The following is a 23,572-nucleotide window of genomic DNA, read 5'->3' as shown; positions in this document are numbered from 1 at the left end:
GGGGTGATTTACATGTAGTAAAAGAGAAGGTTTGGGCCTGGGAAGTAGGTGCACTTGTCGAAAAGGCAGATTAAAACTGCACACACAAGCACTGTGGTGGCAGGCCTGAGACATGAATGCAGGGCTACTCGGGTGGGTGGCACACCTGGTGCACTATACTAGGGACTTACTAGTAAATCAAATAAGCCAATCATGGAGAAACGAATCACTAATACAGACATGGAGTATATGCACTTTAGCACTGTTTGGCAGTGGTACAGTGCCCAGGGTCTCAAAGCCAACAAAAACAGGTCAGAATAAAAATCAAAGGAAGAAGGCAAAACGTTTGGGGTTAACCCTGCAAAAAGGGCTAGGTCCAACAACCATGAAAACATAAAAGAAGTAGGCACCCCTGGCTTGGTGAAACTTTACATCTCATCTTTTTTTGTCTGCCTGGGGATGCACATCCCCCATGGCAAAGATACCTAGCAAGCAGGAGGGCGAAACCTCAGTTCGCTGCCTACCTCTTTAGCAGGGAGGCACAGTCCCTCTCTCCTCCAGACCCTCATCCCATCACCTTGTGGCCAGTAGTGTAGCACGTAATCCATGGGCCCTATTGCAAAGAGGGCCCTTTTCTAGCTACTTGTCTGACAACCTGTCGATTTAGCTATCATACTGATTGACATTTCTGTTTCTTTACAACTCTTTTTATCTTTCTGAATGTGTCTGTCTGCTTGCCTCTGTACGTTTAGCTGGTTTTTATCTCGTGATGGTTTTGTCATTCTTTCTTTTTATCTGTCTATGTCTGTCTGTCTGTTTGTATGTTTTTCCACGCATACTCAAAAAAAGCCTTGTGGATCAGGCCTTGCAACTCTATATGGATATATCTCTATAGACCTGACATGCTGGCATCTCTTTCATGCCCCTGTTGCTCTCTCTCTCTATTTGTCTGTCTTTGACTATCTCAAAGTCAAGCCCCCTCTCTGATGAGTCATTATTTTTCTGATTCTGTATCTCGAAGTGTCTTCATTTCTTATGCTTTTTATCTCACTGTCGATTATGTTATTTCTGAACTGATGTAATTTCTGCAAAAAAATGTCATGACGTCATGCAGACTGTGAGGTGACATATCATCATTGACATCATGATGGCATGAATGATGTTTCTTTCGTTCCTTCTCTGTTGCTATAAACCCTAATGTTATTTCGTTTAAAGTTTTAATTTAATGAAAACCACGTGTGTTTTTAAACACATCGTTTTTCCGGTCTGTGGTGTTGGATTAAAATTGTTCCAGCGGCTTTCACTGAGAGAGACTGATTGCTCAATTTATTTTCTGAAACCTTTACAAGTGAAATCTAATCTTGTCTTGTCTGGTTTATAACTGAAACTGCATCCTCACTGGGGTGTTTGTTTGTGGAAAAATGTGGATGGATGAGGGGGTGATTGCACAAATGAGTGAATGGATGGACAAATGTGTGGTGCCATCCATACACTCTGGGGCATATTTATCAAAGGTTTTGCATTGCCATTTCACCACGCAAAGGGACGCAGAGCAACGCAAAAGCTAGAAAGAGATTTACCAAGCCACGCTAGGCCAGCCACCTTGTATGGCCCTGCGTGGTTGGGTAAATCTGCATTACTCTGCCCCAGGGAGGTGTTCCATTGGTGGATCGAGGGTGTTCCCACGTATCCACCAATGGATTGAGGTGGATTCTCAGGGGAGGCATGGTAAGGAGTGATATTTTTATTTCTCTTGCTCGTGTGCTGCATTGTACAGCACACAGAGAAAGAGGAAAGAGCCTCAGAGGGTTGTTCTTGTGCAGAAAGGTGCCCCTTCCTGCACTAAAACAATCCTGCCTGCAACATAGGCCCCCCTTTCACCATGTTGCAGGAGTGCCTGCATCGGTGCTAGGCAGGACGTAGTCTGCCAGTGCAAGGAGAGGACAGGAATGTTCCATAAAATGTTAATAAGGCGTATTCCTGCCCACTTCCTGTCATGCCAGGCAGCAAGGTGTCTTGCTGCGCTGCGTGGAGTGACATTTTGATAAGTATGCTTTATAATCACTAAACATTCTTGTACGTGGTCCTGCAGCCTTGCATTAATGCATCTAGCCATTGATTGATTCTTTAATGCACCCTCTTGCCCAGCTACAACACTGCAGACAAAAAAGTGCCAATCAATGAAGAGGCACTTTCACTTATAGACCAGACTTTCTGACTTTGGCAATGCTTATTTCTTATTTATAATTGTGGTTTGTACAGCACAAACCTGACCTACTTGGGCTCAGGGTTCTGTACACTACAGTACACATTATACAGTGAAACATAATAGAACAGAATTAATATGCAAGTCTCACTACTTGGAGACAAGGAATGATGCAAGTCCAGAGAGATACCAGCTTTACTATTGTTTGATGCAAGTAAGAGTTGGAGTAACTGCTGAGAGTTCACTAGCTACTTTAGTAGTGAAACGGCTATAGGGTCCTACCATGTTAGGTTCTGCAGTATCATAATTCATTCTCTCCTAGCAAGTCAAGTGAGGTGTGCGGTAGTGAAAGTAGTGCGCGGTGGTGGGCAGAGGGGATTGTGTGGTGCTGTTATTGCATCTGACTTTATTTGGTTAGTTGACATTCATTTATAAGGGGACGTGTTTGTAGGTCGATGGACCTTTTGACTGCGCTTAGAGTAGTACCCACCATGAGGCTCCGTACCAATACAAATTAATAGCAATGACAATCAATAGCATCAATAATAATAGGAGTCAGTAATTTCCACACACCATGACCTCTCAGCCAATTATGACCACACCTTTAAGTAAAAGTTAGAATGTTTATTTTCCTATATTAACAATGCTAATATCACGTAACTTAGTCTCAAAATCAAATGATATCATACAGAAACAATACTGGCTGCCCGAATCTCCTAAAGAATCGCAATTTCTTCGAGGCTTGGACCACTACACATTCTAAGGTTACAGTACTTATCAATAGCAAGGATAACTGTGCAAAAGAAATGGCATAAATTTAGATTCAGCAAATAAAAGACACCAACTGTTATTACATGTAACGAGCATCGTCAGTAAGTATCCTAACTAACCTTCAGATTAGAATAGCATGTTTGGACTTCATGCAAAACAATTTAGTCAACACAAATTTGAGAGAACATAAAGAAAGAACCTGCACTGGGATGCTAATCACGGTTACATAGACCAATGTAAGAGATCTGTAGACTGACGATCCAAAGATAATGACTTGAATGGCCACCTCATACGATACCATCATGGACATGTTTCCAGTTCTGGGCTTTCATGACAGCCTAATGTATTTTGGGTGTTGTTGTCTTGGTTGCTTCCTTTCAACAGATTAGGCAACCAGCTTGACCCCAGGGATTGACAAAAGTCTGCGTGACAGCCTGGAGCTAGATGGCCACCCTGATAAACAATGTGTAGAGGGTGCAAAACGTTTCCAACCAACTTCCTGCAGTATCTTGCCAAAAACGACAGGAGCAGCCTGATGAAGAGCACCCAAAGGACCACACATGTTACAGTAATAGGACATTGAAGAGGCAATTTGGATCTGCATGCTGAATTATGCTTTTGATTGGTGAGTAATTCTATGGGCAATTTGTACACAATCAGTATTGACCACAGTAACTAAAAGGCCTGGCAGGGACGTGTGGTGAAGAAAATTAGCAAGTAAGTGATGCTTGTTTATTTTGTGTTTGATTAGTCACAACATCTTTGGCATTCCCTACAGTCCTGTGGCTGCCCATGTGAGTTAGAGTTAAAATTATTTTTGTACTATGACGCTTTTTACATCTCCAAAAGCTGTAATTAACAGATACTAGTACTACTCAAATTACCAACTTTGAAAATAGACAAGGGTCAGCTGACCTGAACTCATGACCTACAGGTCACAGCACATCAACAGTGGAGATCAACTCGCTATGTCACCTTGTTGGCTTCTAATTAGCTGTTTTATTTCTAGTGGCCTTTGAGACTCCTTAGTGGCTAACAACTCATTCATATACACATATCAATACCGAAAAACAAATAGCAATGTTAGAGGGTATATTTTAGTAATACTTTTAGTGACCCAGATGGCAGCAGATGGTGACAAGTTATGTCTCATGTTGTCACGTAGGCTCTCATTATTCTAATGAGACTACTGGATTTGAGCGGCAGAATCGCCTGCGGTGTGGGAGACTGAGTCTTAACCCACTACAGATGACACCTGTCGCCTTAATCTGGGTTTTACTCCGGCTAACTAGCAATGCCTTAGCTCTACCGAAGAGCAGGGATGATTGGGCAGCAGAGCGCATGACACAATTGACTCCTCAAGGAAATCGTGGTTACTCAGGTCTCATCCGTTTCTCTCAGTTACATTAGTCTCACATATACAATGACAAGCAGAGGCAGTATATGTTCCAATAAGGTTTTAATGAAGCGACTGCATCTTAGACAATAAAGCATGTACTGCAATAACCAGGACGATAAAGCTTGACAAAATTAAAATTGTGACAAGGAGAGTAAAGCATAGAAATAACGCTACCATATTGTCACTAGAGTCAATAGACTAATTCCTACCTAGGCTCTATTAGATCACAGCATGTTAAGCTCTATTTCTGCCCTTCAGGTTCCCCTGGGAAGACATCATCCCCCATACCTGAGCAAAGGCCTGAAGTCTGCATGAGCAGATGTAGTGAAGCTTTCAGCAATCAGCATACAGTCGTGGTCATCTGGCTGGAATCTCCCTCTAACATGTATGGGACAGGGGAGTGTTTTCATAATAAAACAACTGATGTTCAGAGAAAATTTCCCTACGTAATGATGTGTGTGTTTCTATGAATACCAGAGACAAAACGTTTACCACGTTTACCGGCAACCTAACTTACTGTAGCTTTAAGAGAAGCACAGAGAGCTTGTTTAAGAACACAGTGCTGGCCTAAGCAAAGAACAGCTAGATAGAGAGAAATAAAACAAGACCGCAAATGTGGCTGTTGTTAAAATAATAAACAAAGCTGAATAAAAAATTATCTAGGTTAAAGTGCACAGTGGCAGGCCTAGTGTGCTAAAATAATGTGCATGGAGCTATAACTAAAATGGCTACACAACGTTTAACAAGCCTAATGTAGAAAGCTACACTGATGTATCTTAAAAGTGTTCATGTTTTCATTTGTGTCAATCACAATTGTGCCCACTGGATTGAACAATGTGCTAATGGATTTTCAACCATTGGAAACATGGTTTGGAAACCTGGGAAAGGGAGTAGTAGGAATGATTTTGAGACCTGTGTTGATTGTGGCTTTAAGTGCCTTAGTTGCACTTAGATCTTATAAACTATACAACTATGGAAAGAGAAAAGAGCTAACATTTGACAGAGAAGGAAAGAGATTGAAATGGAGAAGATGAGAAGTGTTTATTATTCAAACTTGAAGAAAATTGAGAAATACAGCAGACCAAAACATCAACAGACATCAAGACTTTGAGTAGTCTCATTGAAATGAGATTGTGTCCTTTTGTAACAGCTTAGCTTGCCATCAGAGGAGGGACTGTTGGAGTGTAAATTTTGGTAATGTTTTTAGTGACTCAGAGGTCAGCCAAAGGGGACAAATTATGCCTCATGTTTAACAAGCCTAAGGTAGAAAGCTGCATTGGCAAGTATTTTAAAAGTGTTCATGTTTTAATTTGTGTTGGTCACAATAGTGCCCACTGGGTTTAACAATGAGCTAGCGAACAATAAATGGCAGCAAAGTATAATTCAGATATTAGATTAACTGCTAGCATTAAAATGAATTTGCATTCTTTATGTTTAATGTGTGATTTATGAGTATAAATAGACATGCGCATAAAAATAAATGCACTTCTCTGTTATGTTTAATATGTTGGATTTATACGTTTGCATATTATGTGTGTTTAATTACAAGCGTAGTAATGCATTTATTTATATTTTGTGTGTTAGCATAACTGGCCTGTAGAACCTGTGTTTGCAGTCATGTAAAAGTGATGAATCATTGCTCTTTCTATTGTGAACTGTTCCATTAGATTCCATTTTCATGAGTAGCAATAGTTCATTCATTTAATTGCACGGAGACTTTTAGATTAGTGACCTTGGTCTGTAGGATTTCATAAAGTAAAATATTTCAAGTAACATGCAGATTTACATGGGACTGAGACAATACTAGACTGTTGCAACCTGAAGACGTGTTGTAAATTCTGATTGCACTTTACCCCTTTTGCATGATGTGGGACCACTGAACAGACAAACCGAGTCCCTTGTGAGCCAACTTGAGAATAAATTCCTGTGCTCCTTTAGGAGGATCACATTTACCTCCTTTGAATAGTAAATCTCCTTCTATCTCCAATTCATGTACTACTTTGTACACGGACAACATCTCAGGTTTTACTTCTCTTCTTTTGGGTCACCCTTCCAAAACACATTTTTCAATAGCTTGCCACACTTGCATGTCAACATATCCTTGATGATCACAACCAACTCCCACTCACCTGCATTAAACTCCCCTTCAAAACACTGGCTTGGCAACCTTGACAGAAAATCAGTCGTCACATTTTTCTACCCTGGCACAAAGTCTGTCTTAAATGTGCACTCTTACAACTTTGAAGTGAGTCTGGCAATATGTGCAGTTCTGTCTACCCCAGGACACAATATATTGACTAAAGGCTTATGATTTGTCCTCAGCACAAACTTGCTACCCCATATGTAGTTTCTGAAATGCTCTATTGCCCATACACATGCAAATAATTCCTTCTCAATTACACTGTATCTCCTTTTTGTCTCGTGCAATGTGCAAGATGCAAGATGCAAACACAACATTCCACTCTTCCCTGCCACATTTGTTAGACAAAATACCACTGATTCCATACATTCTTGCATCTACTGTGATTACTCATCGTTTCCTAATGCAGAATGGTTTCAAAGTGGGAGCTTTCTCTATTTTCTGTTTCACGTTATTGAACACTGCTTGTTGTCTTTCAGTCCATTCATAAACAACCCTTTGTCTTAAAAGCTCTCTCAAGGGCTCCATTGTGGTAGCACAATTCTCTGTCAACTTACTGTAGTATTCACACATCCCAACAAAAGAAAGAAGGTGTTCTTTGTTAACAGGTGCAGGCACCCCAATGATGGCTTCCACATCAGAGTTTTTTTGGTACTGCACCATCACCTGACAGAGTATGACCAAGATACTCAACAGACCTCTTAACTATTGTGCACTTATGTCCCTTGAGGGTTAATCCATGTTTTTTTTCCAATCTGTCACATACTTCCATATTATGTTGTAAATGTTCCTTCTCATTCCTGGTAAAAATTAATGTCATCCTGAAAACATTTCACATAGTTATCAATATCTCTGAATATGTGAAACATAGTTCTTGGAAAATACATGCGACTGATTATAAACCGAAAGGCATTCCATTAAACTGGTATAAAGCTTGTGGTGTGATAAAGGCTGTCAGTTGCCTGGGGTCCTCAGACAGCTCAATTTAGTAGGACGTGGACCTTGAATTCAAAGTGGAAAACATATTTGCACCCTCTAACATTGAGACTCCCTCATTGATATTGGGCAAGGGGTGACAATTAACTTAAATGTAGGAACTTAAGGCCTTCAAATCCACACACAGTCTCAATTATTGATCAGATTTGCAGGACAAAACAATGGGAGAGACCCACTCTGCTGATTAAATATTCTTAATTATGCCTTTTTTAACTAAAGTATTCACATTTCCTTCAACTGCTTCACAGGAACATCATTGCTCTTTATCCTGATTTTATGAACAACATTTTTCAGTTTTCCCAAATCTTCAGTGAACACCATAGGGAAACGTTCTTTCACTAGTTTCTCTCCATCACTCTCCTCAATCTATAACACTCATTCCTCATTCCACTCACAACACAAGGAAATAGGTTCTCTTTTATTTAATATGATCCCCAACCTCCACTGACCTTTTCAACCTAACAGATTCACTCCTCTCAAGCTACATTGAGCTTAATTTGTGCACATCTCCCTTTAAATTTTAACCTTACGTTCACATACTCATCCATGTCTATTGTAGATCCATCCATACTCTCAGCAATTATGTCTGACGGCTGCAAATTCACAGTATTCAAAATACCTTCTAATTTTTCCTTAAAGTTCCTTCTTGTGATTATGGTCCACGGAGACTCCGAGTCCACCAGGAGCTTCAGCTCCATTCCTAAAACACCAACCACACACTTGGGTGGACTACTTACAGTGTGTTCTGCTGGTAAATTTCTCTTAGTACCTTAATTACTCTCAGAAATTTTCCCACATACAACAATTTTCAAGTCACACAACGGATTCAAATCAGTCCTTTTGGAAAGGTACGACACCTTACCAAGCGTTTGACGTAGATTTTTCTTTATATCTCTACAAAGCGTGTGCAAAGTCTCCCATACAACCACACGTATTGCACCCTTCGTTGATGGTAGGACACCAAGAATATGAAACAATATGTGTGTTGCTTCCACATCAATATCAAGTGCCTCCTTTTTCAATTTTCAATTTTTCTGTTTTTTCTGATGTTTTATTACTGAAACTGTGCATGACCATCAGTACAATGCTCATCAGAACGCTTGACAACGCATACATCCTCTGCCCCACCCACATGTACACTTGTCTCCTTCACTGTTGAGATCCATTTCTCAGACTGCTTAAGCTGTAGATATAGCACCTTGTAACTTGGGACCACCCATGCACCATAATTGCCCTTGGGTTTTCTTGCTTTTAACATGCACTATAATTTGATCTCTGATCATTTCATCTGCCATAGGACCCAAATTACAAGTCACGGATAAAGTTCTCAAAGCTGCCAAAAATTAATCAAATTTCTCTCTGTTCTTTTGTGCTCTAGTATAAAACTTAATTATATTGAAAGCAGGTGGTGGGCTTGAACCTCATTTTCCATCCTCAGTAATGCCTCCTTATATACATCAATGACTTCTTGGCCATCAGTAGGAATTGCTTGGGGCAAAGTCCTGAAAACGACTTGCAAAGGAAGACAAAGACAATTCAAAAAAATTTTTTCATTCTGCCCCCATATGCTTTCCACCAATCGCTTTCATGTAAGTGATGAACTCCTCTTTCCACATAATCCAGGGAATGGGGGGCTCCCCTTTGCTTTGTAAAAATGTAGCTGGGAGCTCAAACAGCATGGCGGAAATGAACTGTAAATGTGGATAAAGTTTGCTGCTCAGAGAAAGTTTAGGGTCAAAGAAAATGTTCTCTGAATCTACATCTTTGTAGATCAATTATTCTTACTGTTATCAGGAAGATAAATGTATTGAAAAATGTACTGACAAAGTAATCAGAGCTAGCCCTGTCTGGTGGAACTTCAGAATTGCAGTTATTAGAAAAATTCCTCAACACAGGACAATTAGCTGCAGCATCCGCTGTTGCCACTGTAGTACTTTTAATAAGTACATCCAAAATGGTCACCAGGTAAACATGGTGACATCATGTACCACGTGATGAAAGTAGGGTATGCAGCTGAACACGTTGTATGCAGTCTTTAAATAATGTGTTGCATGTACACCAGATTCCCAAAGATATGTTGTATTCACGCACGTCAGAAGCAGTCTTTAAATAATGCGTTGCATGTACATTGGATGGCTCGCATCGCACTGAGTGGAAAATGGTAGCTATGTGCTTACATCAATCAGTAAGTAGCTTTACCTTGAAATATTGAGTCAGTCGGACATCAATGAAGAATGCACTTTGGATAAGCACTCTTCATTCACACTTTTCTGCTCTCTTGTACACACAGTGTCCACAGGCATATAATTCTCTTGTGAAGATTTTCCACAACGGAGGGTTAAAAAAGAGATAATCAGTTCCTGTGCTGCTGAAAATGATAGGATTTCTCTTCCTCTCGTCGCCATTGTTGAACGCTCCACATGCAGTAGTAGAAAATCAGGTTTATTGATAGTGGCACAGCAATGCGACCTTCCAGCAGGTGATCCAAGTGAAACTGCAGTGCCTTCCGCATTCCATGGAATGCAGACTGTTAGAAATGGGGTCTTTGGATGACAGTCAGGTTACCCCCTGTTCAAACAAGGACCCTCACTCTAGTCAGGGTAAAAGAGAATCACCCTCAGCTAACCCCTGCTTACCACCTTGGTAGCTTGGCAGAGCAGTAGGCTTAACTTCAGAGTGCTAGGTGTAAAGTATTTGTACCAACACACACAGTAACTTAATGAAAACACTACAAATTGACACAACGCCAGTTTAGAAAAATAGGAAATATTTATCTAAACAAAACAAGACCAAAACGACAAAAATCCAACATACACAAGTCAAGTTATGAATTTTTAAAGATTAAACTCAAAAATAGCGCTTAGAAACAAAAATGATTTGATGAGGTGTTAACACGGCATCGTGACGGAGTCGTTCCCAACAAGCCGACACCAGTGGCGCCGGACACGGAGTCGCGTAGACCCCCAAGTACAGTACCTTTGGTGAAGAGTGAAAACAAGCCGATGCGCAAAGTCGGGGATCGCGGCGTCTGTGCGAAATGTTGAATCCGTGCTCTTCGAGCGGCGTTGGTCACGACGTGGTGCGGCGATTTCCACGGAGTCACGGACTTCAGCGCGGCTGCAGTGGCGTCGGGCCTGCGAAGAGAGTCACGTTCCAGCGAAGGTCACGGCGTCGGGTGCAGGCGGTGTCACCGGATTAAGCAGAGCGTCGGTCCTAAGTCATCCGAAGTCGATTTCCTTTGATTTCCACCAGCTTTCCTTTCAAGACCCAGGGACTGGATAGGGCACCACTTGTCAGAGCAGGAGTCTCTCCAGAGACTCCAGGTGCTGCTAGAGAGAAGTCTTTGAGGTCCCTGAGACTTCAAACAACAGGAGGCAAGCTCTAAATCAAGCCCTTGGAGATTTCTTCACAAGATGGAAGGCACACAAAGTCCAGTCTATGCACTCTTACTCTGGCAGAAGCAGCACTGCAGGAAAGCTCCACAAAGCACAGTCACAGGCAGGGCAGCACTTCTTCCTCAGCTATTTAGCTCTTCTCCAGGCAGAGGTTCCTCTTGGTTCCAGAAGTGTTTCTAAAGTCTGTGGTTTTGGGTGCCCTTCTTATACCCAGTTTCTCCTTTGAAGTAGGCCTACTTCAAAGTAAAGTCTCTTTGGAATGTGAAATCCTGCCTTGCCCAGGCCAGGCCCCAGACACTCACCCGGGGGTCGGAGACTGCATTGTGTGAGGGCAGGCACAGCCCTTTCAGGTGCGAGTGACCACTCTTCCCCTCCCTCCTAGCACAGATGGCTCATCAGGATATGCGGGCTACACCCCAGCTCCCTTTGTGTCACTGTCTAGTGTGAGGTGCAACCAGCCCAACTGCCAAACTGACCCAGACAGGCAGAGTCACAGAAATGTTATAAGCAAGAACATGCTCACTTTCTAAAAGTGGCATTTTCAAACGCACAATCTTAAAATCAACTTTACTAAAAGATGTATTTTTAAATTGTGAGCTTAGAGACCCCAAACTCCACATGTCCATCCGCTCCCAAAGGGAATCTACACTTTAATCAGATTTAAAGGTAGCCCCCATGTTAACCTGTGAGAGGGACATGCCTTGCAACAGCGAAAAACGAATTTAGCAATATTTCACTGTCAGGACATATAAAATACATTACTATGGGCCTCATTCCGACCCGGACGGGCGGCAGACGCCGCCCGCCGGGCGGAAACCGCCCAAACACCGCCCCGCGGTCAGAAGACCGCGGGGGGCATTTCAACTTTCCCGCTGGGCCGGCGGGCGATCTGCAAAAGATCGCCCGCCGGCCCAGCGGGAAAGCGCCTTCCACGAGGATGCCGGCTCCGAATGGAGCCGGCGGAGTGGAAGGTGTGCGACGGGTGCTGTGGCACCCGTCGCGCTTTTCAGTGTCTGCTAAGCAGACACTGAAAAGCAATGTGGGGCCCTGTTAGGGGGCCCCTGCAGTGCCCATGCCAGTGGCATGGGCACTGCAGGGGCCCCCAGGGGCCCCACGACACCCGTTCCCGCCAGCCAGGTTCTGGCGGTGTAAACCGCCAGAACCAGGCTGGCGGGAAGGGGGTCGGAATCCCCATGGCGGCGCAGCTTGCTGCGCCGCCATGGAGGATTCCCATGGGCAGCGGGAAACCGGCGGGAGACCGCTGGTTTCCCGTTTCTGACCGCGGCGTTACCGCCGCGGTCAGAATGCCCATGAATGCACCGCCAGCCTGTTGGCGGTGCATTCGCTGCCCTCGGCCCTGGCGGATTCAATCCGCCAGGGTCAGAATGAGGGCCTATATGTCTTACCTTACCCATACACTGCACCCTGCCCTTGGGGCTACCTAGGGCCTACCTTAGGGGTGTCTGACATGTAAGAAAAGGGAAGGTTTAGGCCTGGCAATGGGGTACACTTGCCAAGTCGAATTTACAGGTAAATCTGCACACACAGACACTACAATGGCAGGTCTGAGTCATGATTACAGAGCTACTTATGTGGGTGGCACAACCAGTGCTGCAGGCCCACTAGTAGCATTTGATTTACAGGCCCTGGCACCTCTAGTGCACTTTACTAGGGACTTACTAGTAAGTCAAATATACCAATCACGGATAAACCAATCACATACACATTTTGTAAAGGAGCACTTGCACTTTAGCACTGGTTAGCAGTGGTAAAGTGCCCAGAGTAACAAAAATAGCAAAATCAGAGTCCAGCACACATCAACAACCTGGGGAACAGAGGCAAAAAGTTAAGGGAGACCACGCCAAGAATGAAATGTCTAACACAGACCATAGTCAAAGCATTACAATTGTCCATGCCAATACTTGTAGGATAATAAACACAACATCCCCATTAGCAAGTGGGGCCGATTTGAGTTCCTGCAAACATGCTGCATTGGTGTGTTTCTGAGGTATGGGATAAGACAGACGTTTGTTCTTGTTCAAGGCAATGTTTGTGTTAATATGAGGAAAACAACTTTAAAAAACTGTCCAACCACACCATAAAAGAGACTCACACACAGGTGAAAGACTGGCACACAAAGCGACCTGTCAGACCAGCCCTTCTTCCACTATAGAACTATAGCCCAGTCTGACCCTGCTCCTCATTCTCTTCCTTGTTCCAGTCCTCTCTCTGTGAGGTGTGTTCACCTCACTTGTCAAACACACATTTGTTGAACTCCTCAAAAAGGCAGCTAAATCTCTGCTTTATGATCCCTCCTCTATTCCTGGGCTGGCGCCATCAAGAGAACTCCCACCAATGCAAAGTAAATGCTGTTTTCTGTCAGTTGTGTCCTACAGCTGAGCTAGGCACTGGTAGGGGTGGGGGTAATGTTGCCTAATGCCTTTAAGGTGGACACCGTCAAGCAGATCAACTGAGGCAGGCTTGTTGGTGAAGCCCATAAAGTTTGAACACGTGCAACTTCCCTGGCTTATTTGCAAACAGGATGAATGTAGGTGAGGGCCACGAGTGGCCTCTGAGGACTCATTGCTGGCTTTGAATAAAAGGATATTATTATAAGACCCTCTATAACCTTATTTGACTACAGGAGTGTATGTATGTGTTCATTTTTTATTTCAATTCAATTATAAATGTTTATTTCAGGGATAATCCCATCAAATATGCAGACACGTCCAAATATAAGGGAAGATTAATCAATCTACATGTACATTAGATATGGAAGCAAAATGCAAATAGTCATAAAAAATAAAAAAAACTGCAAAAAATACCTGGTGGCGTGTATACTCTGACAATATCAATTCTATTTCACATCTAAGGGACTGCTTTCTCACAAAGCAATGCTTTGTATAAAAATCTAGGAAGTCCAAAACCATTCAAATCATCTGTGTCTGCTTTCAAAATCCTAAGTGGTTTGCAGCGATGTCTTACACCCAGATTATGACATATGAGTACAGTCTATTTCTTCTACAAATTAAGGCATGCCAGAGAGAAAAACAAAAAGTGATCATCCATCTCAAGGAGGTTTTTACATGCAGGACATAAATTGCTCTTGTCTGTGTTTGCAAGCCATTTTGAGTTAAAAATGTGTAGGGGTAATGTTCCCAGCCTAAAAAGTATCAATACATATTATTTTTCCTAATCTATCCTAATCTATAGGTATCAAACTTTGAAGTGCATTTAAGATTCTGTGAACATTCAGTGATCTTCTACCACCTGCTCTGAGCTTCTGCTATCCACTTGCTCATTCCAAATAGCTAATATTTCTGTTTCACCATGCTACTAGTGCTACAAGTGTTCAACCAGGATCCTCCCACAAGTCTTTAAGATTCAGACAATAGAACCATAGTTGAAACTAAAGGAGCCAAGGTATGATGTAAATAGTCTCATTCTATTTATATAGCAGTGCAGGTTCTGTCTAGATCTATCAATTCCTTTAGCAAGTTACGGTAAGGCTTTATTTCTCACACAAATCAGATATGCAGTCACTACAGTAATATGTTTTTTTGGCAACCAGGTCTAGGTGCAAAGAAAGCAAAGAAAGCAGTGTGGCACTCCACTGGAGATGAAGTAATGACCACAAGAAGCCGTTCTAAGACTTCTTTAGAGGTGCAACGAAATTATGCCCCGATGTCTCAGCCCTGTAGAGCGTTGCACCTTTGTATGTTAGACCTGCAGTAGAAGAACACAAATCTTAAAAAGTTAGATTTGAACATTTAAGATTCTGTGACTGCTATGTGTTTTCATATCATTTGACTTATCATGATCTGAGGTGTATTTATTTAGTTATTCGTGGTATTATACATCATCAAGTAGGTACAAGAAACCTACATTGGCTTAGAAACATCAGGCTTCTTCACAGAGTTTATCACCCTCATAGTTGGCAAGCGAAAAGCATAAAATCACAGCTCAAAATCAAGAAGACTTGGAATCATCATCTCATGGACACCTTTATGGTTAATGAGAGAGCAAAGAGTTTATGACACCATTCTTCGTCCTTCATTTTTCAGTTAGAAATGTCCACCTCATTGCCTGATTCTGGCCTGATTCCGATGAATGTAATGAAATTCATATGCAAATCATATTTTCTCATCGCACAGTACCCATAATATTCCCTTCGTTTATGCAGTCACTGGAGTGACTCCAAGTTTCTGCAAAGATCTTGCCACATTATAGCTGAGTTCTAATATGCAAAAAGTGGTTCTGATGCTTTGTTTTGGCTGCACAAGACGGTGCAGAGACAGCTAGATTGTTGTTTTTCGAACTTATTTTTTATTTCCCCTTCCTTTAATCTTAAAAGACCGAATTTGAGTGTTCATGGATTGTCACGACTCCTGCATAAGTGGCAGGGCTCTCATCCTTCAGGTGTGCCCCATGTGGTGTCTTGAATGCATGGATGGCATAATGTGGATCAGGGAACCCAGTACTCTTTGAACAGTCAACAGGGAACTTCTGTAGGTGTTTTTGGTACTCGAGAGGGCACTATTGCCTTTGTGTGCCTAAAGACTACTTCATGGAATGGACAAAAAATGGTGACAGGTGAGTATGACTGGCGGTATGACTAGATGTATGTATAATTCATTTTATATAAATTCCCTAGATTACAGGAGTGGAAATATGATCACTATGGCCCTGAGTTTCAGGCTGCTGGACCCATGGTAAAATTGCATGATTTTACCATTACAACCCATTAAAAACGCCCAGTACCATACAATCACAAGTAAGACCTCGTGGAATTGGGACTGATTTCTGTGGCTGCAGAACCATACAGAATCCCCAGTTTCAAGCAGTTTTACCACATACATTTACCACCTGCTCTGAGCAACTTTTTTTCTTGCAGGGGGCGCACCATACACTTTACGTTAGAAAAAAACATAAATGAGGCTAGGCTTCCCCAGCCAACGCATCATGTTATTTTTCTGCCCAGAATTAGCAGTCTAAAAAGATCGTGTTTGGTTCTTCCAGACAGACGTAACCCCGGATGAGGGAAAGGCACACATCTCACAACTGTGGTAGACGCACGTATTGTGCTACCCACATTTTAATCAGAGTATCTAGAAATATGCTCTTCAGCTGCAAGGTTGCCCCACATAATTAAGCATTTAGCGCACTCGCTACATATCCCACAATCTGCTGTATGGTTTGCAGATTTCAATAAAAAGTTAGTTTAAAAGGTCATTATTAAAGTGTCACACAAGATGCAGCACCGTGACAGACCATTTGCAAAGGATATTTGGTCACCTTCATATTGCTAATTTCTGTTTCAAAGTTTTAAACTGGACACTTTTCCCCAGATAGTATTAATGTGTCTAAAATAACAATATGGTAAACTGACATTGTTCGAATCTTCAGCACAATTTGCCATATTTTGTGGCATTATTTATCCAGCCTGTGGTACAATTAGGCCCTTCACTACTGCATATTTCCTAGGCCCCTGCATTTAGTACAGAGAGAGTGCCTGTACCTTTTAAGTTACCACATCGGGCCTGCAGTGCTTCCCGGGTAAATGCTGTCTTGGGATGACACATTTTTTGTTTGGCATAGATGATTAGACAAGATTAGTCTATTAGTTATAAAAAGTCTGTGCTTCTCGAGCACATAAGGTACACTCGTTGGGGAAAGAATGCATGTTTGAATCTGGTCTGGGGAAATAAGCATAGTGCTGTTTTTTCAGACACTGCTTGCCTTTTGGCCTATCTGTTTATTGTTTTTAGCAGTGTGTATTGTTTAACCACATCAATCGCAGCTTCGAGAAACCAGTACAAAATGGCTGCATTTTACATCCACAGATCAGGGATTTCACATTTGCCAGAGCCCCCGACACCATCCACTATTTAAATTGTACTCCAAATAGGAGAAACTGCAGAAAACTGCACCAAAGTGATGCATTGAAGTCAAGACTCGAAAATCCAGTATAAAAAAAATTAAGGGAGGAGGTTTAAACCATACTTAAGGGTGTATTGAAGCCTTAAATCACGATAATTTCTATTTTTTATAGAAGTCACACTGTTTTTAACTTCTACGTGGTCTGTGCGACTTTAAATTCCTATAGGCCAGTGTCCTTGTATCAAAGTTTCTTCATGTATTGCCTTATTAAAACTAATAATGATATCAGGTAATGTGTTTGTCCATTTTATTTCAGTATTAGTGCGATAACGTCAAAACCAATTCGAAGACTCCACAGTGATGTGTCTAACCAGTTAGTGATTGCCACTTTGAAAGGACTGAAAGCAATCGAAATCATATGGGAAAATTGTTGTTTTTGAAACCCTGCCATGTTGCAAGTGTGTATTGATTTAATCGTATTGAAGATTAGAATACGAAACATGGGGCTTTCAGACGTGGTCCATCATCTGGTGCTGCCGATAATGTCCAAAATGATCATCTCTAATCAACACGTCCGATTCTTGAAGAAGCATGCCATGATGATGTATTTCATGCTCAGCTAATGTTTCGCTTCCCTCATTCTCTTTTGCAATGAAAAACTGCTGTAGGACAAAGATGGAAAGCCTGGAAGGTGCAGCACATTATCTAAAATGAAATTGTATGTAACCCAACCGGGAGTTCAATGTGGCACCCCGAAAAAGCCATCGAATTAGCTTTGATATGAAAGCAAATTGAACCCTGATAAGAAGGAATATTCTTATTAAAAAAACACAACTCACTTCGCCCATTGCTTCTGTGTTAACATCTTAAGACATCACAAGAAATCCCTTGGAAGACGTCTGATTAAATAATATAGAACATTGCCAAAGACACCAACTAGGACGTCATAGGCAGCGCCATCTTTGACATCATTATTTGACCTCAATGTATATGCGTTAAGCTACCACTTTTCATATCTTGGCTACTACCAAGTTTCATGCCATTCTTATCTCATTTCAATTTTGTGTCTTAAAAAGTGTAACACAGGGAACCATTTTTGAACTTGTAATGCCCCTTTTTTCAACATTTTATTTATAACCTTGTAGTGAATCCTAGTTTGTTTTAATGGGATAACAGGAGTTAGCTTAGCCTTTGGCTTGCAGACTTGTGCCCCCGTCACCTAGTGACTTTTAACCTACTTAGCTTGCTCTGTCTTAGACATTTATTTAACCAGTTCTTCTAAGATGGCTGCCTTGTTTACAGTTAGGCCCTTTTGTTTAGAGTTATGTTATCAGTGTCACCGCGCTAAGGTGTAAACTCATGTGACAAAGACCAACAAACTGTAGGTGCACACATTAGAAATTACCATCCCAAGCATGTCTGTTATCCATTGTTTTGGAACAACCTATGTCAGGGGTCCAAGTAGATCTGTATAAATACATCACACTTTAGACAGATAATCAGAGGGATTCCGACCAGATACCATCGCTGCTATCGATGGTGCACGTCACCTTGACGCAGACTCGGACTTCGTGTTCTTTAGAAGTCTAAGCTCGAGACCTCATCTCAAGGTAACCAGGGTGGGGGGCTCCTTCCAGGGACATGGCATTGGCAGATTAGGTTTAACATACCAAGCTCTCCTTTAGGTAGGATGTTAGGCCTATCACAATAGGGTATTAGGACATATTATACACTTTGGGGGTCATTACAACATTGGCGGTAAAAGCCGCTTACCACCGTGCAGAAGACCGCCAACACACCACCGCGGCAGTGGAATTCTGCCACAGCTATTATGACCCACATCTCGGAATCCGACAAAATTCAGACACCCACGCAAGTCCACCACATCAAAGGTCAGTGATAAACTGGCAAAAACAAAACCTCCACCGTCACGCCAACAGAAAAACGCCCACACTATCACGACACACGAATCCACGCGGCGGTCTTTCAACCACGGTATTCTATTGGCGGTACACACCGCCGCGCTCAAAATACACACACTCTTACAAAACACAGCCACATTGGACAATTCCAAATACACACACCTGATACACATACACACACCACTCCCACACACCCAATAAAATATAAAACACACGCCCACATCACCCACAAACCGCTACCACCACAATTACAGAGAGAAGGCCAGAGAGAGACACCACCATCAACAAACGAGCATCCACAGGCACACAACACCATCACCCACACAACTTCCACGCACAAAACACCACACACCACTACATATCACCACACTTATCACCACACACACCACCCCACACATCACCCACACCACACCATGGCATGGCAAAGACAGCCCAGGATCTCGGAGGAGGAGCTCAGGGTCATGGTGGAGGAAATCGTCCGGGTAGAGCCACAGCTATTCGGATCACAGGTGCAGGACACCTCAATTGCAAGGAAGATGGAGCTATGGCGAAGAATAGTCACCAGGGTCAATGCAGTGGGACAACACCCAAGAAATCGGGAGGACATCAGGAAGAGGTGGAAAGACCTACAGGGGAAGGTGCGTTCTGTGGTCTCAAGACACCACCAGGCGATTCAGTGGACTGGCGGCGGACCCCCACCTCCTCACCCACAACTAACAACATGGGAGGAGCAGTCTTGGCGATTCTGCATCATGAGGGCCTCGCAGGAGTCGGTGGAGGAATGGACTCTGGGAAGTCAAATCTTAACTATTACATCCCCCACCCTACCTGCATGCTATCACATACCCCCACCCTCGCCCCCACCCCTATCACTCCAACTCCTCACAAATGTACCAATATCACAAACCACACATCCCAACACCAAGCCCTGCATGCAACAACAACGCATGGACACCCATCACTAAAGCATGCCCACTGCACATACCCATACACCCCCCTAAACCATCATCACACAAGCTCACACACAGTAATGCCATCACTGGGGTACACGGTCACCCACCCATTGCACACCATGACACTCACAGATGCAATAATCATGCCTTTACACCCCTGCAGGACCACTACCCAACGTCACCAGACAGGAGGGTCCAGACATGTCCACTCCACCCACAGAAGAGGCCCACAGTGATGACAGCACCTCTGTCCACCTGGATCTAGATGACCAGCCTGGCCCATCGTGGGCCACGGACAGTTGGTTCCCCTCACACAGGCACAGGCCACCACAGCCCTTCCCCCCTCTGGAAACACCAGCACAGCATCCACCCAGCGGGCCCATACCTCCGTCCCCAGGACACGTCAATCAGCTGTGTATCCACCACTACAGGGAACCCAGGATAACCCACCACCACAACAACAACAGGGACATGGGGGCAGTGGCAGTGGGCACACGGTCCAGGGGACGGAGGCCCAGGAACACAGGGGAACTGGGAGGGCTGCTGTGCGACAGGGGGCGGACAGGCCAAGGGAACCCACTCTCCACGAGGCCCTCTCTTCCATCATGGGAGCCTACCACCACTCCCAGGAGACGATGGCAACGGTACTGGCCAAGTTTCAGGAGACCCAGCGGATGCAGGAGGAACAGTATTTGGGGTTCAGGGAGGAAGTCAGAACCATCAGCTCCGCCCTGGGCACCATCGTAGGGGTGCTGAAGGAAGTACTCAACACCAGGAGGGACACTGTGGCACTACAAGGGGCCCCTGACACTAGCATGGATGATGAACTGCCCACCACCTCTGCCGGCGCTAGTGGACATGAGGCACCGCCACAGGACCACCACACCAGCACCCCACCCCCTGCAGACAGAGAACCACCCCGCAAACGGTCCCTGAGATCCAGGAACAAGACAGAGCATGATTCCAAAACCCCCGCCAAGAAATGAGACCATCCTGATTGTCATCCCACTATCCAACTTTGTCACCCTGTCCATATTGAAACTGGCCCAGCTCCACTTCCTATGCCCATATGGGCAATGCACCTGTGAGACTAATAGACTGGACTCTGCCATGGACACTCCTCCGCCATCACCCTTCACCATTTAACTTCCCCCTCCAATATTTTATATTGAAATAAACACACCTAAAGCACCAAAATATCTGGAGTCTGTCTGTGATTTCGAAATAGTGTATTTGCAATTACAGTGACAAAATGTTCATGAAATAGTAATGTCAACATACCTATGTCACACAACTCTAGTCCATGAGGAATCTAAGCAGATGACACACGTTGGGACCCACACCTGTGAAACCGTAAGGGAAAGTGACAACTCAGTGACCATACACTGGGTGAAATCGACAGACAGGATAGAGGTAGAAGTGTTAAAGTACATGTAGTAGGCAGGAATGTATTCTCACCTGTGTTTCACTGGAAATATTGCTGGATGACTGAGTCCCTGTTCTGCATGTCTTCTTCCTCTGCTTCCTCCTCATCACTGTCCACAGGCTCCACAGCTGCCACAACACCGCCATCTGGACCATCCTCCTGCAGAAAAGGCACCTGTCGTTGCAAAGCCAAGTTGTGAAGCATACAGCAGGCCACGATGATCTGGCACACCTACTTTGGTGAGTAGAATAGGGATCCACCTGTCATATGCAGACACCTGAACCTGGCCTTCAGGAGCCCGAATGTCCACTCGATCACCCTCCTAGTTCGACCATGGGCCTCATTGTAGCGTTCCTCTGCCCTTGTCCTGGGATTCCTCACTGGGGTCAGTAGCCATGACAGGTTGGGGTAACCAGAGTCACCAAATAGCCACACACGGTGCCTCTGGAGTTGACCCATCACAAAAGGGATGCTGCTATTCCACAGGATGTAGGCGTCATACACTGAGCCAGGGAACATGGCATTCACATGGGAGATGTACTGGTCGGCCAAACATACCATCTGTACATTCATGGAATGATAACTCTTCCGGTTCCTGTACACCTGTTCACTCCTGTGGGGGGGGACCAAAGCCACATGGGTCCCATCAATGGCACCTATGATGTTGGGGATATGTCCAAGGGCATAGAAGTCACCTTTCACTGTAGGCAAATCCTCCACCTGAGGGAAAACGATGTAGCTCCGCATGTGTTTCAGCAGGGCAGACAACACTCTGGACAATACGTTGGAAAGCATAGGCTGGGACATCCCTGATACCATGGCCACAGTTGTCTGAAAAGACCCACTAGCAAGGAAATGGAGCACTGATAGCACCTGCACTTGAGGGGGGATTCCTGTGGGATGGCGGATGACATCAGGTCAGGCTCCAACTGGGTACACAGTTCCTGGATTGTGGCAAGGTCAAACCTGTAGGTGATAATCAAATTTCTTTCCTCCACTGTTGACAGGTCCACCAGCGGTTGGTACACCGGAGGATTCCGCCATCTCCTCACATGTCCCATCGGACGGTGCTTATGAAGGACAACAGCGAGCACAGAGTCAAACAACTCAGAGGTATGTACCCACAGTCTATACAGAACACCATTCATACACAAAATGTGGCCTGTATGTGTGTTGAGCCTAGGTATGTGTGACACAGTTGGTAATTAGGCCATGTGGGCCCCTGAAATGGCGGCTGCTTGACCTGTAAAGTGGGACAATGGGATGAGAGGTAACTGCGCTGGCGTTGTACACCGTCACGGTAGGCGGTCGGAGACCGCGGCGCAATTCTGCATTGGTTAACATTGGACCCTATGGGTCCCAGGAGCCAATGACGATGTACGCTGGCGGTGATGGTACGCACCGCCGCGGATGTGACCGCCGCAGACGTGACCGCCATTTTCTATCTGTTGAATCAGTCAATACCTGATCTTCGACAGGAGAGGACCTACACTGCAAGTGCTGCTGTGACCTCGGTCTGGAAGAGACAATGGCTCGTGCATCTGGGGAAAGGGCCCCTGCCTTCACTGCGGAGGAGTAGGAGAAGCTCGTTGATGGGGTCCTCCCCCAGTACACGCTACTCTACGGTCCTCCAGACCAACAGGTAAGTACACAGGGAGCATGTTGTATGAGCTATGCCTGTCTGGAGAGGGCTGGTTGTAAGAAGGAAGGGGGCAGAGTGCTGTGTGCATGAAAGATGGTGGGTGCATGTGCCACATGGCAAGGGTAGGGATGGCGGCCACTCACTTTGACGGCGCAGTTGGTAATGACTTCTCTTCTTACCCTGTACATTTCATGTAGGTCAGCGCCCACCAGAAGAAGGATATTTGGCGTGCCATCGGCAAGGACGTCCGGACCCTGGGGGTCCACCACATACAGAGCACCCACTGCCGTAAAAGATGGGAGGACATTCGCCGCTGGAGCAAGAAGACGGTGGAGGCTCAGCTGGGGATGGCCTCCCAACGTGGGAGGGGTGCCCGTTGAACCATGACCCCCCTGATGTTCAGGATCCTGGCGGTGGCCTACCGGGAGTTGGATGGGTGCTTGAGAGCATCACAGCAGACACAAGGGGGTGAGTACACTCTCATTCAGCTGACTTTGTGTGTAGTGGAGGTGTCTGGGTGGGGGAGGAGGGCTGTGGGTTTCCCTAGGCCAGGACGAGTTCCGTAGCCTAGGCCCCTCCATAAGGCATGGCCCTGTGGCCCCCCACCCCACCTCTGTAGAGTGCCAAGTACAGCTATTCATGCACCTGTGTCATCTATGTGTGCATATGTCATCCATAGCCTTGTAGGCCATTTCCCAGGACGCGACGTAGTGCAGGGGGCTTCAGTGTCTGTGTTGTCCGCCAACGGTAGCGGTAATCCATGCACTCAACATGTCTTTCTTCTGTCTTCCCCCCCCTTTTTTGTGGTCTCCCTGTTCTTGTGTGCATTAGCATCATCAGGCAGAGGAGCAGTGGCACCGGAG

Source organism: Pleurodeles waltl, chromosome 5, assembly GCF_031143425.1.
Source record: "Pleurodeles waltl isolate 20211129_DDA chromosome 5, aPleWal1.hap1.20221129, whole genome shotgun sequence".
Lineage (NCBI taxonomy): Eukaryota > Metazoa > Chordata > Amphibia > Caudata > Salamandridae > Pleurodeles > Pleurodeles waltl.
Note: the sequence above shows the minus strand (reverse complement) of the source record.